Source organism: Anomaloglossus baeobatrachus, chromosome 1, assembly GCF_048569485.1.
Source record: "Anomaloglossus baeobatrachus isolate aAnoBae1 chromosome 1, aAnoBae1.hap1, whole genome shotgun sequence".
In the NCBI taxonomy this organism is placed as follows: domain Eukaryota; kingdom Metazoa; phylum Chordata; class Amphibia; order Anura; family Aromobatidae; genus Anomaloglossus; species Anomaloglossus baeobatrachus.
In genome coordinates this window covers 172,456,220-172,478,120 of record NC_134353.1, presented here as the reverse complement: position 1 = coordinate 172,478,120, position 21,901 = coordinate 172,456,220, and the positions used below count along the sequence as shown (strand labels likewise).

At 29.6% G+C, this 21,901-nt stretch overlaps 32 non-coding genes across 32 annotated transcripts; all 32 read right to left on the bottom strand.

The window, feature by feature from the left end:
* Positions 1–712: 712 nt before the first annotated feature.
* Positions 713–784, bottom strand: TRNAC-GCA (transfer RNA cysteine (anticodon GCA)). The gene has a single exon. It is a non-coding gene; the product is annotated as a tRNA-Cys (tRNA).
* A 434-nt stretch (positions 785–1,218) lies between these two features.
* Positions 1,219–1,290, bottom strand: TRNAC-GCA (transfer RNA cysteine (anticodon GCA)). The gene has a single exon. It is a non-coding gene; the product is annotated as a tRNA-Cys (tRNA).
* Positions 1,291–2,233: 943 nt separating this feature from the next.
* TRNAC-GCA (transfer RNA cysteine (anticodon GCA)) lies at positions 2,234–2,305 on the bottom strand. Its single transcript has one exon. It is a non-coding gene; the product is annotated as a tRNA-Cys (tRNA).
* Positions 2,306–3,247: 942 nt separating this feature from the next.
* On the bottom strand, positions 3,248–3,319 carry TRNAC-GCA (transfer RNA cysteine (anticodon GCA)). Its single transcript has one exon. It is a non-coding gene; the product is annotated as a tRNA-Cys (tRNA).
* A 436-nt stretch (positions 3,320–3,755) lies between these two features.
* On the bottom strand, positions 3,756–3,827 carry TRNAC-GCA (transfer RNA cysteine (anticodon GCA)). Its single transcript has one exon. It is a non-coding gene; the product is annotated as a tRNA-Cys (tRNA).
* Positions 3,828–4,261: 434 nt separating this feature from the next.
* Positions 4,262–4,333, bottom strand: TRNAC-GCA (transfer RNA cysteine (anticodon GCA)). The gene has a single exon. It is a non-coding gene; the product is annotated as a tRNA-Cys (tRNA).
* Positions 4,334–4,767: 434 nt separating this feature from the next.
* TRNAC-GCA (transfer RNA cysteine (anticodon GCA)) lies at positions 4,768–4,839 on the bottom strand. The gene has a single exon. It is a non-coding gene; the product is annotated as a tRNA-Cys (tRNA).
* Positions 4,840–5,275: 436 nt separating this feature from the next.
* Positions 5,276–5,347, bottom strand: TRNAC-GCA (transfer RNA cysteine (anticodon GCA)). The gene has a single exon. It is a non-coding gene; the product is annotated as a tRNA-Cys (tRNA).
* A 942-nt stretch (positions 5,348–6,289) lies between these two features.
* On the bottom strand, positions 6,290–6,361 carry TRNAC-GCA (transfer RNA cysteine (anticodon GCA)). Its single transcript has one exon. It is a non-coding gene; the product is annotated as a tRNA-Cys (tRNA).
* A 434-nt stretch (positions 6,362–6,795) lies between these two features.
* On the bottom strand, positions 6,796–6,867 carry TRNAC-GCA (transfer RNA cysteine (anticodon GCA)). The gene has a single exon. It is a non-coding gene; the product is annotated as a tRNA-Cys (tRNA).
* Positions 6,868–7,810: 943 nt separating this feature from the next.
* Positions 7,811–7,882, bottom strand: TRNAC-GCA (transfer RNA cysteine (anticodon GCA)). The gene has a single exon. It is a non-coding gene; the product is annotated as a tRNA-Cys (tRNA).
* Positions 7,883–8,824: 942 nt separating this feature from the next.
* Positions 8,825–8,896, bottom strand: TRNAC-GCA (transfer RNA cysteine (anticodon GCA)). The gene has a single exon. It is a non-coding gene; the product is annotated as a tRNA-Cys (tRNA).
* A 436-nt stretch (positions 8,897–9,332) lies between these two features.
* TRNAC-GCA (transfer RNA cysteine (anticodon GCA)) lies at positions 9,333–9,404 on the bottom strand. Its single transcript has one exon. It is a non-coding gene; the product is annotated as a tRNA-Cys (tRNA).
* A 434-nt stretch (positions 9,405–9,838) lies between these two features.
* On the bottom strand, positions 9,839–9,910 carry TRNAC-GCA (transfer RNA cysteine (anticodon GCA)). Its single transcript has one exon. It is a non-coding gene; the product is annotated as a tRNA-Cys (tRNA).
* Positions 9,911–10,344: 434 nt separating this feature from the next.
* TRNAC-GCA (transfer RNA cysteine (anticodon GCA)) lies at positions 10,345–10,416 on the bottom strand. Its single transcript has one exon. It is a non-coding gene; the product is annotated as a tRNA-Cys (tRNA).
* A 436-nt stretch (positions 10,417–10,852) lies between these two features.
* TRNAC-GCA (transfer RNA cysteine (anticodon GCA)) lies at positions 10,853–10,924 on the bottom strand. Its single transcript has one exon. It is a non-coding gene; the product is annotated as a tRNA-Cys (tRNA).
* A 435-nt stretch (positions 10,925–11,359) lies between these two features.
* Positions 11,360–11,431, bottom strand: TRNAC-GCA (transfer RNA cysteine (anticodon GCA)). Its single transcript has one exon. It is a non-coding gene; the product is annotated as a tRNA-Cys (tRNA).
* A 942-nt stretch (positions 11,432–12,373) lies between these two features.
* Positions 12,374–12,445, bottom strand: TRNAC-GCA (transfer RNA cysteine (anticodon GCA)). The gene has a single exon. It is a non-coding gene; the product is annotated as a tRNA-Cys (tRNA).
* Positions 12,446–12,881: 436 nt separating this feature from the next.
* TRNAC-GCA (transfer RNA cysteine (anticodon GCA)) lies at positions 12,882–12,953 on the bottom strand. The gene has a single exon. It is a non-coding gene; the product is annotated as a tRNA-Cys (tRNA).
* Positions 12,954–13,387: 434 nt separating this feature from the next.
* TRNAC-GCA (transfer RNA cysteine (anticodon GCA)) lies at positions 13,388–13,459 on the bottom strand. The gene has a single exon. It is a non-coding gene; the product is annotated as a tRNA-Cys (tRNA).
* Positions 13,460–15,415: 1,956 nt separating this feature from the next.
* Positions 15,416–15,487, bottom strand: TRNAC-GCA (transfer RNA cysteine (anticodon GCA)). Its single transcript has one exon. It is a non-coding gene; the product is annotated as a tRNA-Cys (tRNA).
* Positions 15,488–15,923: 436 nt separating this feature from the next.
* On the bottom strand, positions 15,924–15,995 carry TRNAC-GCA (transfer RNA cysteine (anticodon GCA)). Its single transcript has one exon. It is a non-coding gene; the product is annotated as a tRNA-Cys (tRNA).
* Positions 15,996–16,429: 434 nt separating this feature from the next.
* On the bottom strand, positions 16,430–16,501 carry TRNAC-GCA (transfer RNA cysteine (anticodon GCA)). Its single transcript has one exon. It is a non-coding gene; the product is annotated as a tRNA-Cys (tRNA).
* Positions 16,502–16,935: 434 nt separating this feature from the next.
* TRNAC-GCA (transfer RNA cysteine (anticodon GCA)) lies at positions 16,936–17,007 on the bottom strand. Its single transcript has one exon. It is a non-coding gene; the product is annotated as a tRNA-Cys (tRNA).
* A 436-nt stretch (positions 17,008–17,443) lies between these two features.
* Positions 17,444–17,515, bottom strand: TRNAC-GCA (transfer RNA cysteine (anticodon GCA)). The gene has a single exon. It is a non-coding gene; the product is annotated as a tRNA-Cys (tRNA).
* Positions 17,516–17,950: 435 nt separating this feature from the next.
* TRNAC-GCA (transfer RNA cysteine (anticodon GCA)) lies at positions 17,951–18,022 on the bottom strand. The gene has a single exon. It is a non-coding gene; the product is annotated as a tRNA-Cys (tRNA).
* A 436-nt stretch (positions 18,023–18,458) lies between these two features.
* On the bottom strand, positions 18,459–18,530 carry TRNAC-GCA (transfer RNA cysteine (anticodon GCA)). The gene has a single exon. It is a non-coding gene; the product is annotated as a tRNA-Cys (tRNA).
* A 436-nt stretch (positions 18,531–18,966) lies between these two features.
* Positions 18,967–19,038, bottom strand: TRNAC-GCA (transfer RNA cysteine (anticodon GCA)). Its single transcript has one exon. It is a non-coding gene; the product is annotated as a tRNA-Cys (tRNA).
* Positions 19,039–19,472: 434 nt separating this feature from the next.
* On the bottom strand, positions 19,473–19,544 carry TRNAC-GCA (transfer RNA cysteine (anticodon GCA)). Its single transcript has one exon. It is a non-coding gene; the product is annotated as a tRNA-Cys (tRNA).
* A 434-nt stretch (positions 19,545–19,978) lies between these two features.
* TRNAC-GCA (transfer RNA cysteine (anticodon GCA)) lies at positions 19,979–20,050 on the bottom strand. The gene has a single exon. It is a non-coding gene; the product is annotated as a tRNA-Cys (tRNA).
* A 436-nt stretch (positions 20,051–20,486) lies between these two features.
* Positions 20,487–20,558, bottom strand: TRNAC-GCA (transfer RNA cysteine (anticodon GCA)). The gene has a single exon. It is a non-coding gene; the product is annotated as a tRNA-Cys (tRNA).
* Positions 20,559–20,993: 435 nt separating this feature from the next.
* Positions 20,994–21,065, bottom strand: TRNAC-GCA (transfer RNA cysteine (anticodon GCA)). The gene has a single exon. It is a non-coding gene; the product is annotated as a tRNA-Cys (tRNA).
* Positions 21,066–21,901: the final 836 nt, after the last annotated feature.

Below are 21,901 nucleotides of genomic sequence, written 5' to 3'. Positions count from 1 at the left end.
ATTTTTTTAATCACTATTTAAAAGAAAGAATTTTCCATTTTATTCCTTAATTTTCTTATTTAAACTTTATAGAAAGAAAGCAAATTTACTTCATAAGTCACGTTTAAACAAAACTTGTGCTAAGTTCAGCCTGATATGGATAAGCTGTCTAAATGATATTATTGAAAGGTGTGAAAAAGGTTACATTTTTATGAAAACCATACTACAGGGGGCACTTGGATTTGAGCCAAGGACCTCTTGATCTGCAGTCAAATGCTCTGCCACTGAGCTATACCTCCTACATATTAATAAAAGAAATAATGTTTTTTTGTTTTTGATACATAAAATTTGAAGATTTTTAGAAACTTTTACATTGTGGTGCACTTCCTTTACTATGATGTGCTTTAGTCTTTCCAAAAAAGACTTTGATGATTGCATAAAGCACACAAAATACTCAAGAATTTTTATAACACAGAATGACTCTTTGTTTTAGAGAGTCCGATGTATTAAATGAAACGATTTACATAATTTTTTTAATCACTATTTAAAAGAAAGAATTTTCCATTTTATTCCTTAATTTTCTTATTTAAACTTCATAGAAAGAAAGCAAGTTTACTTCATAAGTCACGTTTAAATAAAACTTGTGCTAAGTTCAGCCTGATATGGATAAGCTGTCTAAATGATATTATTGAAAGGTGTGAAAAAGGTTACATTTTTATGAAAACCATACTACAGGGGGCACTTGGATTTGAGCCAAGGACCTCTTGATCTGCAGTCAAATGCTCTGCCACTGAGCTATACCCCCTACATATCAATAAAGGAAATAATGTTTTTTTGTTTTTGATACATAAAATTTGAAGATTTTTAGAAACTTTTACATTGTGGTGCACTTCCTTTACTCTGATGTGCTTTAGTCTTTCCAAAAAAGACTTTGATGATTGCATAAAGCACACAAAATACTCAAGAATTTTTATTACACAGAATGACTCTTTGTTTTAGAGAGTCCGATGTATTAAATGAAACGATTTACATAATTTTTTTAATCACTATTTAAAAGAAAGAATTTTCCATTTTATTCTTTAATTTTCTTATTTAAACTTTATAGAAAGAAAGCAAATTTACTTCATAAGTCACGTTTAAACAAAACTTGTGCTAAGTTCAGCCTGATATGGATAAGCTGTCTAAATGATATTATTAAAAGGTGTGAAAATTGTTACATTTTTATGAAAACCATACTACAGGGGGCACTCGGATTTGAACCAAGGACCTCTTGATCTGCAGTCAAATGCTCTGCCACTGAGCTATACCCCCTACATATTAATATAAGAAATAATGTTTTTTTGTTTTTGATACATAAAATTTAAAGATTTTTAGAAACTTTTCCATTGTGGTGCACTTCCTTTACTCTGATGTGCTTTAGTCTTTCCAAAAAAAAGACTTTGATGATTGCATAAATCCCACAAAACACTCAAGAATTTTTATTACACAGAATGACTCTTTGTTTTAGAGAGTCCGATGTATTAAATGAAACGATTTACATAATTTTTTTAATCACTATTTAAAAGAAAGAATTTTCCATTTTATTCCTTAGTTTTCTTATTTAAACTTTATAGACAGAAAGCAAATTTACTTCATAAGTCACGTTTAAATAAAACTTGTGCTAAGTTCAGCCTGATATGGATAAGCTGTCTAAATGATATTATTGAAAGGTGTGAAAAAGGTTACATTTTTATGAAAACCATACTACAGGGGGCACTTGGATTTGAGCCAAGGACCTCTTGATCTGCAGTCAAATGCTTTGCCACTGAGCTATACCCCCTACATATTAATAAAAGAAATAATGTTTTTTTGTTTTTCATACATAAAATTTGAAGATTTTTAGAAACTTTTACATTGTGGTGCACTTCCTTTACTCTGATGTGCTTTAGTCTTTCCAAAAAAAAGACTTTGATGATTGCATAAATCACACAAAATGCTCAAGAATTTTTATTACACAGAATGACTCTTGTTTTAGAGAGTTCGATGTATTAAATGAAACGATTTACATAATTTTTTTAATCACTATTTAAAAGAAAGAATTTTCCATTTTATTCCTTAATTTTCTTATTTAAACTTTATAGAAAGAAAGCAAATTTACTTCATAAGTCACGTTTAAATAAAACTTGTGCTAAGTTCAGCCTGATATGGATAAGCTGTCTAAATGATATTATTGAAAGGTGTGAAAAAGGTTACATTTTTATGAAAACCATACTACAGGGGGCACTTGGATTTGAGCCAAGGACCTCTTGATCTGCAGTCAAATGCTCTGCCACTGAGCTATACCCCCTACATATCAATAAAGGAAATAATGTTTTTTTGTTTTTGATACATAAAATTTGAAGATTTTTAGAAACTTTTACATTGTGGTGCACTTCCTTTACTCTGATGTGCTTTAGTCTTTCCAAAAAAAAGACTTTGATGATTGCATAAATCCCACAAAACACTCAAGAATTTTTATTACACAGAATGACTCTTTGTTTTAGAGAGTCCGATGTATTAAATGAAACGATTTACATAATTTTTTTAATCACTATTTAAAAGAAAGAATTTTCCATTTTATTCCTTAGTTTTCTTATTTAAACTTTATAGACAGAAAGCAAATTTACTTCATAAGTCACGTTTAAATAAAACTTGTGCTAAGTTCAGCCTGATATGGATAAGCTGTCTAAATGATATTATTGAAAGGTGTGAAAAAGGTTACATTTTTATGAAAACCATACTACAGGGGGCACTTGGATTTGAGCCAAGGACCTCTTGATATGCAGTCAAATGCTCTGCCACTGAGCTATACCCCCTACATATTAATAAAAGAAATAATGTTTTTTTGTTTTTGATACATAAAATTTGAAGATTTTTGGAAACTTTTACATTGTGGTGCACTTCCTTTACTCTGATGTGCTTTAGTCTTTCTAAAAAAGACTTTGATGATTGCATAAAGCACACAAAATACTCAAGAATTTTTATTACACAGAATGACTCTTTGTTTTAGAGAGTCCGATGTATTAAATGAAACGATTAACATAATTTTTTTAATCACTATTTAAAAGAAAGAATTTTCCATTTTATTCCTTAATTTTCTTATTTAAACTTTATAGAAAGAAAGCAAATTTACTTCATAAGTCACGTTTAAACAAAACTTGTGCTAAGTTCAGCCTGATATGGATAAGCTGTCTAAATGATATTATTGAAAGGTGTGAAAATTGTTACATTTTTATGAAAACCATACTACAGGGGGCACTCGGATTTGAACCAAGGACCTCTTGATCTGCAGTCAAATGCTCTGCCACTGAGCTATACCCCCTACATATTAATAAAAGAAATAATGTTTTTTTGTTTTTGATACATAAAATTTAAAGATTTTTAGAAACTTTTACATTGTGGTGCACTTCCTTTACTCTGATGTGCTTTAGTCTTTCCAAAAAAAAGACTTTGATGATTGCATAAATCCCACAGAACACTCAAGAATTTTTATTACACAGAATGACTCTTTGTTTTAGAGAGTCCGATGTATTAAATGAAATGATTTACATAATTTTTTTAATCACTATTTAAAAGAAAGAATTTTCCATTTTATTCCTTAATTTTCTTATTTAAACTTTATAGACAGAAAGCAAATTTACTTCATAAGTCACGTTTAAATAAAACTTGTGCTAAGTTCAGCCTGATATGGATAAGCTGTCTAAATGATATTATTGAAAGGTGTGAAAAAGGTTACATTTTTATGAAAACCATACTACAGGGGGCACTTGGATTTGAGCCAAGGACCTCTTGATCTGCAGTCAAATGCTCTGCCACTGAGCTATACCCCCTACATATCAATAAAGGAAATAATGTTTTTTTGTTTTTGATACATAAAATTTGAAGATTTTTAGAAACTTTTACATTGTGGTGCACTTCCTTTACTCTGATGTGCTTTAGTCTTTCCAAAAAAGACTTTGATGATTGCATAAAGCACACAAAATACTCAAGAATTTTTATTACACAGAATGACTCTTTGTTTTAGAGAGTCCGATGTATTAAATGAAACGATTTACATAATTTTTTTAATCACTATTTAAAAGAAAGAATTTTCCATTTTATTCCTTAGTTTTCTTATTTAAACTTTATAGACAGAAAGCAAATTTACTTCATAAGTCACGTTTAAATAAAACTTGTGCTAAGTTCAGCCTGATATGGATAAGCTGTCTAAATGATATTATTGAAAGGTGTGAAAAAGGTTACATTTTTATGAAAACCATACTACAGGGGGCACTTGGATTTGAGCCAAGGACCTCTTGATCTGCAGTCAAATGCTCTGCCACTGAGCTATACCCCCTACATATCAATAAAGGAAATAATGTTTTTTTGTTTTTGATACATAAAATTTGAAGATTTTTAGAAACTTTTACATTGTGGTGCACTTCCTTTACTCTGATGTGCTTTAGTCTTTCCAAAAAAGACTTTGATGATTGCATAAAGCACACAAAATACTCAAGAATTTTTATTACACAGAATGACTCTTTGTTTTAGAGAGTCCGATGTATTAAATGAAACGATTTACATAATTTTTTTAATCACTATTTAAAAGAAAGAATTTTCCATTTTATTCTTTAATTTTCTTATTTAAACTTTATAGAAAGAAAGCAAATTTACTTCATAAGTCACGTTTAAACAAAACTTGTGCTAAGTTCAGCCTGATATGGATAAGCTGTCTAAATGATATTATTAAAAGGTGTGAAAATTGTTACATTTTTATGAAAACCATACTACAGGGGGCACTCGGATTTGAACCAAGGACCTCTTGATCTGCAGTCAAATGCTCTGCCACTGAGCTATACCCCCTACATATTAATATAAGAAATAATGTTTTTTTGTTTTTGATACATAAAATTTAAAGATTTTTAGAAACTTTTCCATTGTGGTGCACTTCCTTTACTCTGATGTGCTTTAGTCTTTCCAAAAAAAAGACTTTGATGATTGCATAAATCCCACAAAACACTCAAGAATTTTTATTACACAGAATGACTCTTTGTTTTAGAGAGTCCGATGTATTAAATGAAACGATTTACATAATTTTTTTAATCACTATTTAAAAGAAAGAATTTTCCATTTTATTCCTTAGTTTTCTTATTTAAACTTTATAGACAGAAAGCAAATTTACTTCATAAGTCACGTTTAAATAAAACTTGTGCTAAGTTCAGCCTGATATGGATAAGCTGTCTAAATGATATTATTGAAAGGTGTGAAAAAGGTTACATTTTTATGAAAACCATACTACAGGGGGCACTTGGATTTGAACCAAGGACCTCTTGATCTGCAGTCAAATGCTCTGCCACTGAGCTATACCCCCTACATATTAATAAAATAAATAATGTTTTTTTGTTTTTGATACATAAAATTTAAAGATTTTTAGAAACTTTTACATTGTGGTGCACTTCCTTTACTCTGATGTGCTTTAGTCTTTCCAAAAAAAAGACTTTGATGATTGCATAAATCACACAAAATACTCAAGAATTTTTATTACACAGAATGACTCTTTGTTTTAGAGAGTCCGATGTATTAAATGAAACGATTTACATAATTTTTTTAATCACTATTTAAAAGAAAGAATTTTCCATTTTATTCCTTAATTTTCTTATTTAAACTTTATAGAAAGAAAGCAAATTTACTTCATAAGTCACGTTTAAACAAAACTTGTGCTAAGTTCAGCCTGATATGGATAAGCTGTCTAAATGATATTATTGAAAGGTGTGAAAAAGGTTACATTTTTATGAAAACCATACTACAGGGGGCACTTGGATTTGAGCCAAGGACCTCTTGATCTGCAGTCAAATGCTCTGCCACTGAGCTATACCTCCTACATATTAATAAAAGAAATAATGTTTTTTTGTTTTTGATACATAAAATTTGAAGATTTTTAGAAACTTTTACATTGTGGTGCACTTCCTTTACTATGATGTGCTTTAGTCTTTCCAAAAAAGACTTTGATGATTGCATAAAGCACACAAAATACTCAAGAATTTTTATAACACAGAATGACTCTTTGTTTTAGAGAGTCCGATGTATTAAATGAAACGATTTACATAATTTTTTTAATCACTATTTAAAAGAAAGAATTTTCCATTTTATTCCTTAATTTTCTTATTTAAACTTCATAGAAAGAAAGCAAGTTTACTTCATAAGTCACGTTTAAATAAAACTTGTGCTAAGTTCAGCCTGATATGGATAAGCTGTCTAAATGATATTATTGAAAGGTGTGAAAAAGGTTACATTTTTATGAAAACCATACTACAGGGGGCACTTGGATTTGAGCCAAGGACCTCTTGATCTGCAGTCAAATGCTCTGCCACTGAGCTATACCCCCTACATATCAATAAAGGAAATAATGTTTTTTTGTTTTTGATACATAAAATTTGAAGATTTTTAGAAACTTTTACATTGTGGTGCACTTCCTTTACTCTGATGTGCTTTAGTCTTTCCAAAAAAGACTTTGATGATTGCATAAAGCACACAAAATACTCAAGAATTTTTATTACACAGAATGACTCTTTGTTTTAGAGAGTCCGATGTATTAAATGAAACGATTTACATAATTTTTTTAATCACTATTTAAAAGAAAGAATTTTCCATTTTATTCTTTAATTTTCTTATTTAAACTTTATAGAAAGAAAGCAAATTTACTTCATAAGTCACGTTTAAACAAAACTTGTGCTAAGTTCAGCCTGATATGGATAAGCTGTCTAAATGATATTATTAAAAGGTGTGAAAATTGTTACATTTTTATGAAAACCATACTACAGGGGGCACTCGGATTTGAACCAAGGACCTCTTGATCTGCAGTCAAATGCTCTGCCACTGAGCTATACCCCCTACATATTAATATAAGAAATAATGTTTTTTTGTTTTTGATACATAAAATTTAAAGATTTTTAGAAACTTTTCCATTGTGGTGCACTTCCTTTACTCTGATGTGCTTTAGTCTTTCCAAAAAAAAGACTTTGATGATTGCATAAATCCCACAAAACACTCAAGAATTTTTATTACACAGAATGACTCTTTGTTTTAGAGAGTCCGATGTATTAAATGAAACGATTTACATAATTTTTTTAATCACTATTTAAAAGAAAGAATTTTCCATTTTATTCCTTAGTTTTCTTATTTAAACTTTATAGACAGAAAGCAAATTTACTTCATAAGTCACGTTTAAATAAAACTTGTGCTAAGTTCAGCCTGATATGGATAAGCTGTCTAAATGATATTATTGAAAGGTGTGAAAAAGGTTACATTTTTATGAAAACCATACTACAGGGGGCACTTGGATTTGAGCCAAGGACCTCTTGATCTGCAGTCAAATGCTTTGCCACTGAGCTATACCCCCTACATATTAATAAAAGAAATAATGTTTTTTTGTTTTTGATACATAAAATTTGAAGATTTTTAGAAACTTTTACATTGTGGTGCACTTCCTTTACTCTGATGTGCTTTAGTCTTTCCAAAAAAAAGACTTTGATGATTGCATAAATCACACAAAATGCTCAAGAATTTTTATTACACAGAATGACTCTTGTTTTAGAGAGTTCGATGTATTAAATGAAACGATTTACATAATTTTTTTAATCACTATTTAAAAGAAAGAATTTTCCATTTTATTCCTTAATTTTCTTATTTAAACTTTATAGAAAGAAAGCAAATTTACTTCATAAGTCACGTTTAAATAAAACTTGTGCTAAGTTCAGCCTGATATGGATAAGCTGTCTAAATGATATTATTGAAAGGTGTGAAAAAGGTTACATTTTTATGAAAACCATACTACAGGGGGCACTTGGATTTGAGCCAAGGACCTCTTGATCTGCAGTCAAATGCTCTGCCACTGAGCTATACCCCCTACATATCAATAAAGGAAATAATGTTTTTTTGTTTTTGATACATAAAATTTGAAGATTTTTAGAAACTTTTACATTGTGGTGCACTTCCTTTACTCTGATGTGCTTTAGTCTTTCCAAAAAAAAGACTTTGATGATTGCATAAATCCCACAAAACACTCAAGAATTTTTATTACACAGAATGACTCTTTGTTTTAGAGAGTCCGATGTATTAAATGAAACGATTTACATAATTTTTTTAATCACTATTTAAAAGAAAGAATTTTCCATTTTATTCCTTAGTTTTCTTATTTAAACTTTATAGACAGAAAGCAAATTTACTTCATAAGTCACGTTTAAATAAAACTTGTGCTAAGTTCAGCCTGATATGGATAAGCTGTCTAAATGATATTATTGAAAGGTGTGAAAAAGGTTACATTTTTATGAAAACCATACTACAGGGGGCACTTGGATTTGAGCCAAGGACCTCTTGATATGCAGTCAAATGCTCTGCCACTGAGCTATACCCCCTACATATTAATAAAAGAAATAATGTTTTTTTGTTTTTGATACATAAAATTTGAAGATTTTTGGAAACTTTTACATTGTGGTGCACTTCCTTTACTCTGATGTGCTTTAGTCTTTCTAAAAAAGACTTTGATGATTGCATAAAGCACACAAAATACTCAAGAATTTTTATTACACAGAATGACTCTTTGTTTTAGAGAGTCCGATGTATTAAATGAAACGATTAACATAATTTTTTTAATCACTATTTAAAAGAAAGAATTTTCCATTTTATTCCTTAATTTTCTTATTTAAACTTTATAGAAAGAAAGCAAATTTACTTCATAAGTCACGTTTAAACAAAACTTGTGCTAAGTTCAGCCTGATATGGATAAGCTGTCTAAATGATATTATTGAAAGGTGTGAAAATTGTTACATTTTTATGAAAACCATACTACAGGGGGCACTCGGATTTGAACCAAGGACCTCTTGATCTGCAGTCAAATGCTCTGCCACTGAGCTATACCCCCTACATATTAATAAAAGAAATAATGTTTTTTTGTTTTTGATACATAAAATTTAAAGATTTTTAGAAACTTTTACATTGTGGTGCACTTCCTTTACTCTGATGTGCTTTAGTCTTTCCAAAAAAAAGACTTTGATGATTGCATAAATCCCACAGAACACTCAAGAATTTTTATTACACAGAATGACTCTTTGTTTTAGAGAGTCCGATGTATTAAATGAAATGATTTACATAATTTTTTTAATCACTATTTAAAAGAAAGAATTTTCCATTTTATTCCTTAATTTTCTTATTTAAACTTTATAGACAGAAAGCAAATTTACTTCATAAGTCACGTTTAAATAAAACTTGTGCTAAGTTCAGCCTGATATGGATAAGCTGTCTAAATGATATTATTGAAAGGTGTGAAAAAGGTTACATTTTTATGAAAACCATACTACAGGGGGCACTTGGATTTGAGCCAAGGACCTCTTGATCTGCAGTCAAATGCTCTGCCACTGAGCTATACCCCCTACATATCAATAAAGGAAATAATGTTTTTTTGTTTTTGATACATAAAATTTGAAGATTTTTAGAAACTTTTACATTGTGGTGCACTTCCTTTACTCTGATGTGCTTTAGTCTTTCCAAAAAAGACTTTGATGATTGCATAAAGCACACAAAATACTCAAGAATTTTTATTACACAGAATGACTCTTTGTTTTAGAGAGTCCGATGTATTAAATGAAACGATTTACATAATTTTTTTAATCACTATTTAAAAGAAAGAATTTTCCATTTTATTCCTTAGTTTTCTTATTTAAACTTTATAGACAGAAAGCAAATTTACTTCATAAGTCACGTTTAAATAAAACTTGTGCTAAGTTCAGCCTGATATGGATAAGCTGTCTAAATGATATTATTGAAAGGTGTGAAAAAGGTTACATTTTTATGAAAACCATACTACAGGGGGCACTTGGATTTGAGCCAAGGACCTCTTGATCTGCAGTCAAATGCTCTGCCACTGAGCTATACCCCCTACATATCAATAAAGGAAATAATGTTTTTTTGTTTTTGATACATAAAATTTGAAGATTTTTAGAAACTTTTACATTGTGGTGCACTTCCTTTACTCTGATGTGCTTTAGTCTTTCCAAAAAAGACTTTGATGATTGCATAAAGCACACAAAATACTCAAGAATTTTTATTACACAGAATGACTCTTTGTTTTAGAGAGTCCGATGTATTAAATGAAACGATTTACATAATTTTTTTAATCACTATTTAAAAGAAAGAATTTTCCATTTTATTCTTTAATTTTCTTATTTAAACTTTATAGAAAGAAAGCAAATTTACTTCATAAGTCACGTTTAAACAAAACTTGTGCTAAGTTCAGCCTGATATGGATAAGCTGTCTAAATGATATTATTAAAAGGTGTGAAAATTGTTACATTTTTATGAAAACCATACTACAGGGGGCACTCGGATTTGAACCAAGGACCTCTTGATCTGCAGTCAAATGCTCTGCCACTGAGCTATACCCCCTACATATTAATATAAGAAATAATGTTTTTTTGTTTTTGATACATAAAATTTAAAGATTTTTAGAAACTTTTCCATTGTGGTGCACTTCCTTTACTCTGATGTGCTTTAGTCTTTCCAAAAAAAAGACTTTGATGATTGCATAAATCCCACAAAACACTCAAGAATTTTTATTACACAGAATGACTCTTTGTTTTAGAGAGTCCGATGTATTAAATGAAACGATTTACATAATTTTTTTAATCACTATTTAAAAGAAAGAATTTTCCATTTTATTCCTTAGTTTTCTTATTTAAACTTTATAGACAGAAAGCAAATTTACTTCATAAGTCACGTTTAAATAAAACTTGTGCTAAGTTCAGCCTGATATGGATAAGCTGTCTAAATGATATTATTGAAAGGTGTGAAAAAGGTTACATTTTTATGAAAACCATACTACAGGGGGCACTTGGATTTGAGCCAAGGACCTCTTGATCTGCAGTCAAATGCTCTGCCACTGAGCTATACCCCCTACATATTAATAAAAGAAATAATGTTTTTTTGTTTTTGATACATAAAATTTGAAGATTTTTAGAAACTTTTACATTGTGGTGCACTTCCTTTACTCTGATGTGCTTTAGTCTTTCCAAAAAAAAGACTTTGATGATTGCATAAATCACACAAAATGCTCAAGAATTTTTATTACACAGAATGACTCTTGTTTTAGAGAGTTCGATGTATTAAATGAAACGATTTACATAATTTTTTTAATCACTATTTAAAAGAAAGAATTTTCCATTTTATTCCTTAATTTTCTTATTTAAACTTTATAGAAAGAAAGCAAATTTACTTCATAAGTCACGTTTAAATAAAACTTGTGCTAAGTTCAGCCTGATATGGATAAGCTGTCTAAATGATATTATTGAAAGGTGTGAAAAAGGTTACATTTTTATGAAAACCATACTACAGGGGGCACTTGGATTTGAGCCAAGGACCTCTTGATCTGCAGTCAAATGCTCTGCCACTGAGCTATACCCCCTACATATCAATAAAGGAAATAATGTTTTTTTGTTTTTGATACATAAAATTTGAAGATTTTTAGAAACTTTTACATTGTGGTGCACTTCCTTTACTCTGATGTGCTTTAGTCTTTCCAAAAAAAAGACTTTGATGATTGCATAAATCCCACAAAACACTCAAGAATTTTTATTACACAGAATGACTCTTTGTTTTAGAGAGTCCGATGTATTAAATGAAACGATTTACATAATTTTTTTAATCACTATTTAAAAGAAAGAATTTTCCATTTTATTCCTTAGTTTTCTTATTTAAACTTTATAGACAGAAAGCAAATTTACTTCATAAGTCACGTTTAAATAAAACTTGTGCTAAGTTCAGCCTGATATGGATAAGCTGTCTAAATGATATTATTGAAAGGTGTGAAAAAGGTTACATTTTTATGAAAACCATACTACAGGGGGCACTTGGATTTGAGCCAAGGACCTCTTGATATGCAGTCAAATGCTCTGCCACTGAGCTATACCCCCTACATATTAATAAAAGAAATAATGTTTTTTTGTTTTTGATACATAAAATTTGAAGATTTTTGGAAACTTTTACATTGTGGTGCACTTCCTTTACTCTGATGTGCTTTAGTCTTTCTAAAAAAGACTTTGATGATTGCATAAAGCACACAAAATACTCAAGAATTTTTATTACACAGAATGACTCTTTGTTTTAGAGAGTCCGATGTATTAAATGAAACGATTAACATAATTTTTTTAATCACTATTTAAAAGAAAGAATTTTCCATTTTATTCCTTAATTTTCTTATTTAAACTTTATAGAAAGAAAGCAAATTTACTTCATAAGTCACGTTTAAACAAAACTTGTGCTAAGTTCAGCCTGATATGGATAAGCTGTCTAAATGATATTATTGAAAGGTGTGAAAATTGTTACATTTTTATGAAAACCATACTACAGGGGGCACTCGGATTTGAACCAAGGACCTCTTGATCTGCAGTCAAATGCTCTGCCACTGAGCTATACCCCCTACATATTAATAAAAGAAATAATGTTTTTTTGTTTTTGATACATAAAATTTAAAGATTTTTAGAAACTTTTACATTGTGGTGCACTTCCTTTACTCTGATGTGCTTTAGTCTTTCCAAAAAAAAGACTTTGATGATTGCATAAATCCCACAGAACACTCAAGAATTTTTATTACACAGAATGACTCTTTGTTTTAGAGAGTCCGATGTATTAAATGAAATGATTTACATAATTTTTTTAATCACTATTTAAAAGAAAGAATTTTCCATTTTATTCCTTAATTTTCTTATTTAAACTTTATAGACAGAAAGCAAATTTACTTCATAAGTCACGTTTAAATAAAACTTGTGCTAAGTTCAGCCTGATATGGATAAGCTGTCTAAATGATATTATTGAAAGGTGTGAAAAAGGTTACATTTTTATGAAAACCATACTACAGGGGGCACTTGGATTTGAGCCAAGGACCTCTTGATCTGCAGTCAAATGCTCTGCCACTGAGCTATACCCCCTACATATCAATAAAGGAAATAATGTTTTTTTGTTTTTGATACATAAAATTTGAAGATTTTTAGAAACTTTTACATTGTGGTGCACTTCCTTTACTCTGATGTGCTTTAGTCTTTCCAAAAAAGACTTTGATGATTGCATAAAGCACACAAAATACTCAAGAATTTTTATTACACAGAATGACTCTTTGTTTTAGAGAGTCCGATGTATTAAATGAAACGATTTACATAATTTTTTTAATCACTATTTAAAAGAAAGAATTTTCCATTTTATTCTTTAATTTTCTTATTTAAACTTTATAGAAAGAAAGCAAATTTACTTCATAAGTCACGTTTAAACAAAACTTGTGCTAAGTTCAGCCTGATATGGATAAGCTGTCTAAATTATATTATTGAAAGGTGTGAAAATTGTTACCTTTTTATGAAAACCATACTACAGGGGGCACTCGGATTTGAACCAAGGACCTCTTGATCTGCAGTCAAATGCTCTGCCACTGAGCTATACCCCCTACATATCAATAAAGGAAATAATGTTTTTTTGTTTTTGATACATAAAATTTGAAGATTTTTAGAAACTTTTACATTGTGGTGCACTTCCTTTACTCTGATGTGCTTTAGTCTTTCCAAAAAAAAGACTTTGATGATTGCATAAATCCCACAAAACACTCAAGAATTTTTATTACACAGAATGACTCTTTGTTTTAGAGAGTCCGATGTATTAAATGAAACGATTTACATAATTTTTTTAATCACTATTTAAAAGAAAGAATTTTCCATTTTATTCCTTAGTTTTCTTATTTAAACTTTATAGACAGAAAGCAAATTTACTTCATAAGTCACGTTTAAATAAAACTTGTGCTAAGTTCAGCCTGATATGGATAAGCTGTCTAAATGATATTATTGAAAGGTGTGAAAAAGGTTACATTTTTATGAAAACCATACTACAGGGGGCACTTGGATTTGAGCCAAGGACCTCTTGATATGCAGTCAAATGCTCTGCCACTGAGCTATACCCCCTACATATTAATAAAAGAAATAATGTTTTTTTGTTTTTGATACATAAAATTTGAAGATTTTTGGAAACTTTTACATTGTGGTGCACTTCCTTTACTCTGATGTGCTTTAGTCTTTCTAAAAAAGACTTTGATGATTGCATAAAGCACACAAAATACTCAAGAATTTTTATTACACAGAATGACTCTTTGTTTTAGAGAGTCCGATGTATTAAATGAAACGATTAACATAATTTTTTTAATCACTATTTAAAAGAAAGAATTTTCCATTTTATTCCTTAATTTTCTTATTTAAACTTTATAGAAAGAAAGCAAATTTACTTCATAAGTCACGTTTAAATAAAACTTGTGCTAAGTTCAGCCTGATATGGATAAGCTGTCTAAATGATATTATTGAAAGGTGTGAAAAAGGTTACATTTTTATGAAAACCATACTACAGGGGGCACTTGGATTTGAGCCAAGGACCTCTTGATCTGCAGTCAAATGCTCTGCCACTGAGTTATACCCCCTACATATCAATAAAGGAAATAATGTTTTTTTGTTTTTGATACATAAAATTTGAAGATTTTTAGAAACTTTTACATTGTGGTGCACTTCCTTTACTCTGATGTGCTTTAGTCTTTCCAAAAAAAAGACTTTGATGATTGCATAAATCCCACAAAACACTCAAGAATTTTTATTACACAGAATGACTCTTTGTTTTAGAGAGTCCGATGTATTAAATGAAACGATTTACATAATTTTTTTAATCACTATTTAAAAGAAAGAATTTTCCATTTTATTCCTTAGTTTTCTTATTTAAACTTTATAGACAGAAAGCAAATTTACTTCATAAGTCACGTTTAAATAAAACTTGTGCTAAGTTCAGCCTGATATGGATAAGCTGTCTAAATGATATTATTGAAAGGTGTGAAAAAGGTTACATTTTTATGAAAACCATACTACAGGGGGCACTTGGATTTGAGCCAAGGACCTCTTGATATGCAGTCAAATGCTCTGCCACTGAGCTATACCCCCTACATATTAATAAAAGAAATAATGTTTTTTTGGTTTTGATACATAAAATTTGAAGATTTTTGGAAACTTTTACATTGTGGTGCACTTCCTTTACTCTGATGTGCTTTAGTCTTTCTAAAAAAGACTTTGATGATTGCATAAAGCACACAAAATACTCAAGAATTTTTATTACACAGAATGACTCTTTGTTTTAGAGAGTCCGATGTATTAAATGAAACGATTAACATAATTTTTTTAATCACTATTTAAAAGAAAGAATTTTCCATTTTATTCCTTAATTTTCTTATTTAAACTTTATAGAAAGAAAGCAAATTTACTTCATAAGTCACGTTTAAACAAAACTTGTGCTAAGTTCAGCCTGATATGGATAAGCTGTCTAAATGATATTATTGAAAGGTGTGAAAATTGTTACATTTTTATGAAAACCATACTACAGGGGGCACTCGGATTTGAACCAAGGACCTCTTGATCTGCAGTCAAATGCTCTGCCACTGAGCTATACCCCCTACATATTAATAAAAGAAATAATGTTTTTTTGTTTTTGATACATAAAATTTAAAGATTTTTAGAAACTTTTACATTGTGGTGCACTTCCTTTACTCTGATGTGCTTTAGTCTTTCCAAAAAAAAGACTTTGATGATTGCATAAATCCCACAGAACACTCAAGAATTTTTATTACACAGAATGACTCTTTGTTTTAGAGAGTCCGATGTATTAAATGAAATGATTTACATAATTTTTTTAATCACTATTTAAAAGAAAGAATTTTCCATTTTATTCCTTAATTTTCTTATTTAAACTTTATAGACAGAAAGCAAATTTACTTCATAAGTCACGTTTAAATAAAACTTGTGCTAAGTTCAGCCTGATATGGATAAGCTGTCTAAATGATATTATTGAAAGGTGTGAAAAAGGTTACATTTTTATGAAAACCATACTACAGGGGGCACTTGGATTTGAGCCAAGGACCTCTTGATCTGCAGTCAAATGCTCTGCCACTGAGCTATACCCCCTACATATCAATAAAGGAAATAATGTTTTTTTGTTTTTGATACATAAAATTTGAAGATTTTTAGAAACTTTTACATTGTGGTGCACTTCCTTTACTCTGATGTGCTTTAGTCTTTCCAAAAAAGACTTTGATGATTGCATAAAGCACACAAAATACTCAAGAATTTTTATTACACAGAATGACTCTTTGTTTTAGAGAGTCCGATGTATTAAATGAAACGATTTACATAATTTTTTTAATCACTATTTAAAAGAAAGAATTTTCCATTTTATTCCTTAGTTTTCTTATTTAAACTTTATAGACAGAAAGCAAATTTACTTCATAAGTCACGTTTAAATAAAACTTGTGCTAAGTTCAGCCTGATATGGATAAGCTGTCTAAATGATATTATTGAAAGGTGTGAAAAAGGTTACATTTTTATGAAAACCATACTACAGGGGGCACTTGGATTTGAGCCAAGGACCTCTTGATCTGCAGTCAAATGCTCTGCCACTGAGCTATACCCCCTACATATCAATAAAGGAAATAATGTTTTTTTGTTTTTGATACATAAAATTTGAAGATTTTTAGAAACTTTTACATTGTGGTGCACTTCCTTTACTCTGATGTGCTTTAGTCTTTCCAAAAAAGACTTTGATGATTGCATAAAGCACACAAAATACTCAAGAATTTTTATTACACAGAATGACTCTTTGTTTTAGAGAGTCCGATGTATTAAATGAAACGATTTACATAATTTTTTTAATCACTATTTAAAAGAAAGAATTTTCCATTTTATTCTTTAATTTTCTTATTTAAACTTTATAGAAAGAAAGCAAATTTACTTCATAAGTCACGTTTAAACAAAACTTGTGCTAAGTTCAGCCTGATATGGATAAGCTGTCTAAATGATATTATTAAAAGGTGTGAAAATTGTTACATTTTTATGAAAACCATACTACAGGGGGCACTCGGATTTGAACCAAGGACCTCTTGATCTGCAGTCAAATGCTCTGCCACTGAGCTATACCCCCTTCATATTAATATAAGAAATAATGTTTTTTTGTTTTTGATACATAAAATTTAAAGATTTTTAGAAACTTTTCCATTGTGGTGCACTTCCTTTACTCTGATGTGCTTTAGTCTTTCCAAAAAAAAGACTTTGATGATTGCATAAATCCCACAAAACACTCAAGAATTTTTATTACACAGAATGACTCTTTGTTTTAGAGAGTCCGATGTATTAAATGAAACGATTTACATAATTTTTTTAATCACTATTTAAAAGAAAGAATTTTCCATTTTATTCCTTAGTTTTCTTATTTAAACTTTATAGACAGAAAGCAAATTTACTTCATAAGTCACGTTTAAATAAAACTTGTGCTAAGTTCAGCCTGATATGGATAAGCTGTCTAAATGATATTATTGAAAGGTGTGAAAAAGGTTACATTTTTATGAAAACCATACTACAGGGGGCACTTGGATTTGAGCCAAGGACCTCTTGATCTGCAGTCAAATGCTCTGCCACTGAGCTATACCCCCTACATATTAATAAAAGAAATAATGTTTTTTTGTTTTTGATACATAAAATTTGAAGATTTTTAGAAACTTTTACATTGTGGTGCACTTCCTTTACTCTGATGTGCTTTAGTCTTTCCAAAAAAAAGACTTTGATGATTGCATAAATCACACAAAATGCTCAAGAATTTTTATTACACAGAATGACTCTTGTTTTAGAGAGTTCGATGTATTAAATGAAACGATTTACATAATTTTTTTAATCACTATTTAAAAGAAAGAATTTTCCATTTTATTCCTTAATTTTCTTATTTAAACTTTATAGAAAGAAAGAAAATTTACTTCATAAGTCACGTTTAAATAAAACTTGTGCTAAGTTCAGCCTGATATGGATAAGCTGTCTAAATGATATTATTGAAAGGTGTGAAAAAGGTTACATTTTTATGAAAACCATACTACAGGGGGCACTTGGATTTGAGCCAAGGACCTCTTGATCTGCAGTCAAATGCTCTGCCACTGAGCTATACCCCCTACATATCAATAAAGGAAATAATGTTTTTTTGTTTTTGATACATAAAATTTGAAGATTTTTAGAAACTTTTACATTGTGGTGCACTTCCTTTACTCTGATGTGCTTTAGTCTTTCCAAAAAAAAGACTTTGATGATTGCATAAATCCCACAAAACACTCAAGAATTTTTATTACACAGAATGACTCTTTGTTTTAGAGAGTCCGATGTATTAAATGAAACGATTTACATAATTTTTTTAATCACTATTTAAAAGAAAGAATTTTCCATTTTATTCCTTAATTTTCTTATTTAAACTTTATAGAAAGAAAGCAAATTTACTTCATAAGTCACGTTTAAACAAAACTTGTGCTAAGTTCAGCCTGATATGGATAAGCTGTCTAAATGATATTATTGAAAGGTGTGAAAATTGTTACATTTTTATGAAAACCATACTACAGGGGGCACTCGGATTTGAACCAAGGACCTCTTGATCTGCAGTCAAATGCTCTGCCACTGAGCTATACCCCCTACATATTAATAAAAGAAATAATGTTTTTTTGTTTTTGATACATAAAATTTAAAGATTTTTAGAAACTTTTACATTGTGGTGCACTTCCTTTACTCTGATGTGCTTTAGTCTTTCCAAAAAAAAGACTTTGATGATTGCATAAATCCCACAGAACACTCAAGAATTTTTATTACACAGAATGACTCTTTGTTTTAGAGAGTCCGATGTATTAAATGAAATGATTTACATAATTTTTTTAATCACTATTTAAAAGAAAGAATTTTCCATTTTATTCCTTAATTTTCTTATTTAAACTTTATAGACAGAAAGCAAATTTACTTCATAAGTCACGTTTAAATAAAACTTGTGCTAAGTTCAGCCTGATATGGATAAGCTGTCTAAATGATATTATTGAAAGGTGTGAAAAAGGTTACATTTTTATGAAAACCATACTACAGGGGGCACTTGGATTTGAGCCAAGGACCTCTTGATCTGCAGTCAAATGCTCTGCCACTGAGCTATACCCCCTACATATCAATAAAGGAAATAATGTTTTTTTGTTTTTGATACATAAAATTTGAAGATTTTTAGAAACTTTTACATTGTGGTGCACTTCCTTTACTCTGATGTGCTTTAGTCTTTCCAAAAAAGACTTTGATGATTGCATAAAGCACACAAAATACTCAAGAATTTTTATTACACAGAATGACTCTTTGTTTTAGAGAGTCCGATGTATTAAATGAAACGATTTACATAATTTTTTTAATCACTATTTAAAAGAAAGAATTTTCCATTTTATTCCTTAGTTTTCTTATTTAAACTTTATAGACAGAAAGCAAATTTACTTCATAAGTCACGTTTAAATAAAACTTGTGCTAAGTTCAGCCTGATATGGATAAGCTGTCTAAATGATATTATTGAAAGGTGTGAAAAAGGTTACATTTTTATGAAAACCATACTACAGGGGGCACTTGGATTTGAGCCAAGGACCTCTTGATCTGCAGTCAAATGCTCTGCCACTGAGCTATACCCCCTACATATCAATAAAGGAAATAATGTTTTTTTGTTTTTGATACATAAAATTTGAAGATTTTTAGAAACTTTTACATTGTGGTGCACTTCCTTTACTCTGATGTGCTTTAGTCTTTCCAAAAAAGACTTTGATGATTGCATAAAGCACACAAAATACTCAAGAATTTTTATTACACAGAATGACTCTTTGTTTTAGAGAGTCCGATGTATTAAATGAAACGATTTACATAATTTTTTTAATCACTATTTAAAAGAAAGAATTTTCCATTTTATTCTTTAATTTTCTTATTTAAACTTTATAGAAAGAAAGCAAATTTACTTCATAAGTCACGTTTAAACAAAACTTGTGCTAAGTTCAGCCTGATATGGATAAGCTGTCTAAATGATATTATTAAAAGGTGTGAAAATTGTTACATTTTTATGAAAACCATACTACAGGGGGCACTCGGATTTGAACCAAGGACCTCTTGATCTGCAGTCAAATGCTCTGCCACTGAGCTATACCCCCTTCATATTAATATAAGAAATAATGTTTTTTTGTTTTTGATACATAAAATTTAAAGATTTTTAGAAACTTTTCCATTGTGGTGCACTTCCTTTACTCTGATGTGCTTTAGTCTTTCCAAAAAAAAGACTTTGATGATTGCATAAATCCCACAAAACACTCAAGAATTTTTATTACACAGAATGACTCTTTGTTTTAGAGAGTCCGATGTATTAAATGAAACGATTTACATAATTTTTTTAATCACTATTTAAAAGAAAGAATTTTCCATTTTATTCCTTAGTTTTCTTATTTAAACTTTATAGACAGAAAGCAAATTTACTTCATAAGTCACGTTTAAATAAAACTTGTGCTAAGTTCAGCCTGATATGGATAAGCTGTCTAAATGATATTATTGAAAGGTGTGAAAAAGGTTACATTTTTATGAAAACCATACTACAGGGGGCACTTGGATTTGAGCCAAGGACCTCTTGATCTGCAGTCAAATGCTCTGCCACTGAGCTATACCCCCTACATATTAATAAAAGAAATAATGTTTTTTTGTTTTTGATACATAAAATTTGAAGATTTTTAGAAACTTTTACATTGTGGTGCACTTCCTTTACTCTGATGTGCTTTAGTCTTTCCAAAAAAAAGACTTTGATGATTGCATAAATCACACAAAATGCTCAAGAATTTTTATTACACAGAATGACTCTTGTTTTAGAGAGTTCGATGTATTAAATGAAACGATTTACATAATTTTTTTAATCACTATTTAAAAGAAAGAATTTTCCATTTTATTCCTTAATTTTCTTATTTAAACTTTATAGAAAGAAAGAAAATTTACTTCATAAGTCACGTTTAAATAAAACTTGTGCTAAGTTCAGCCTGATATGGATAAGCTGTCTAAATGATATTATTGAAAGGTGTGAAAAAGGTTACATTTTTATGAAAACCATACTACAGGGGGCACTTGGATTTGAGCCAAGGACCTCTTGATCTGCAGTCAAATGCTCTGCCACTGAGCTATACCCCCTACATATCAATAAAGGAAATAATGTTTTTTTGTTTTTGATACATAAAATTTGAAGATTTTTAGAAACTTTTACATTGTGGTGCACTTCCTTTACTCTGATGTGCTTTAGTCTTTCCAAAAAAAAGACTTTGATGATTGCATAAATCCCACAAAACACTCAAGAATTTTTATTACACAGAATGACTCTTTGTTTTAGAGAGTCCGATGTATTAAATGAAACGATTTACATAATTTTTTTAATCACTATTTAAAAGAAAGAATTTTCCATTTTATTCCTTAGTTTTCTTATTTAAACTTTATAGACAGAAAGCAAATTTACTTCATAAGTCACGTTTAAATAAAACTTGTGCTAAGTTCAGCCTGATATGGATAAGCTGTCTAAATGATATTATTGAAAGGTGTGAAAAAGGTTACATTTTTATGAAAACCATACTACAGGGGGCACTTGGATTTGAGCCAAGGACCTCTTGATATGCAGTCAAATGCTCTGCCACTGAGCTATACCCCCTACATATTAATAAAAGAAATAATGTTTTTTTGTTTTTGATACATAAAATTTGAAGATTTTTGGAAACTTTTACATTGTGGTGCACTTCCTTTACTCTGATGTGCTTTAGTCTTTCTAAAAAAGACTTTGATGATTGCATAAAGCACACAAAATACTCAAGAATTTTTATTACACAGAATGACTCTTTGTTTTAGAGAGTCCGATGTATTAAATGAAACGATTAACATAATTTTTTTAATCACTATTTAAAAGAAAGAATTTTCCATTTTATTCCTTAATTTTCTTATTTAAACTTTATAGAAAGAAAGCAAATTTACTTCATAAGTCA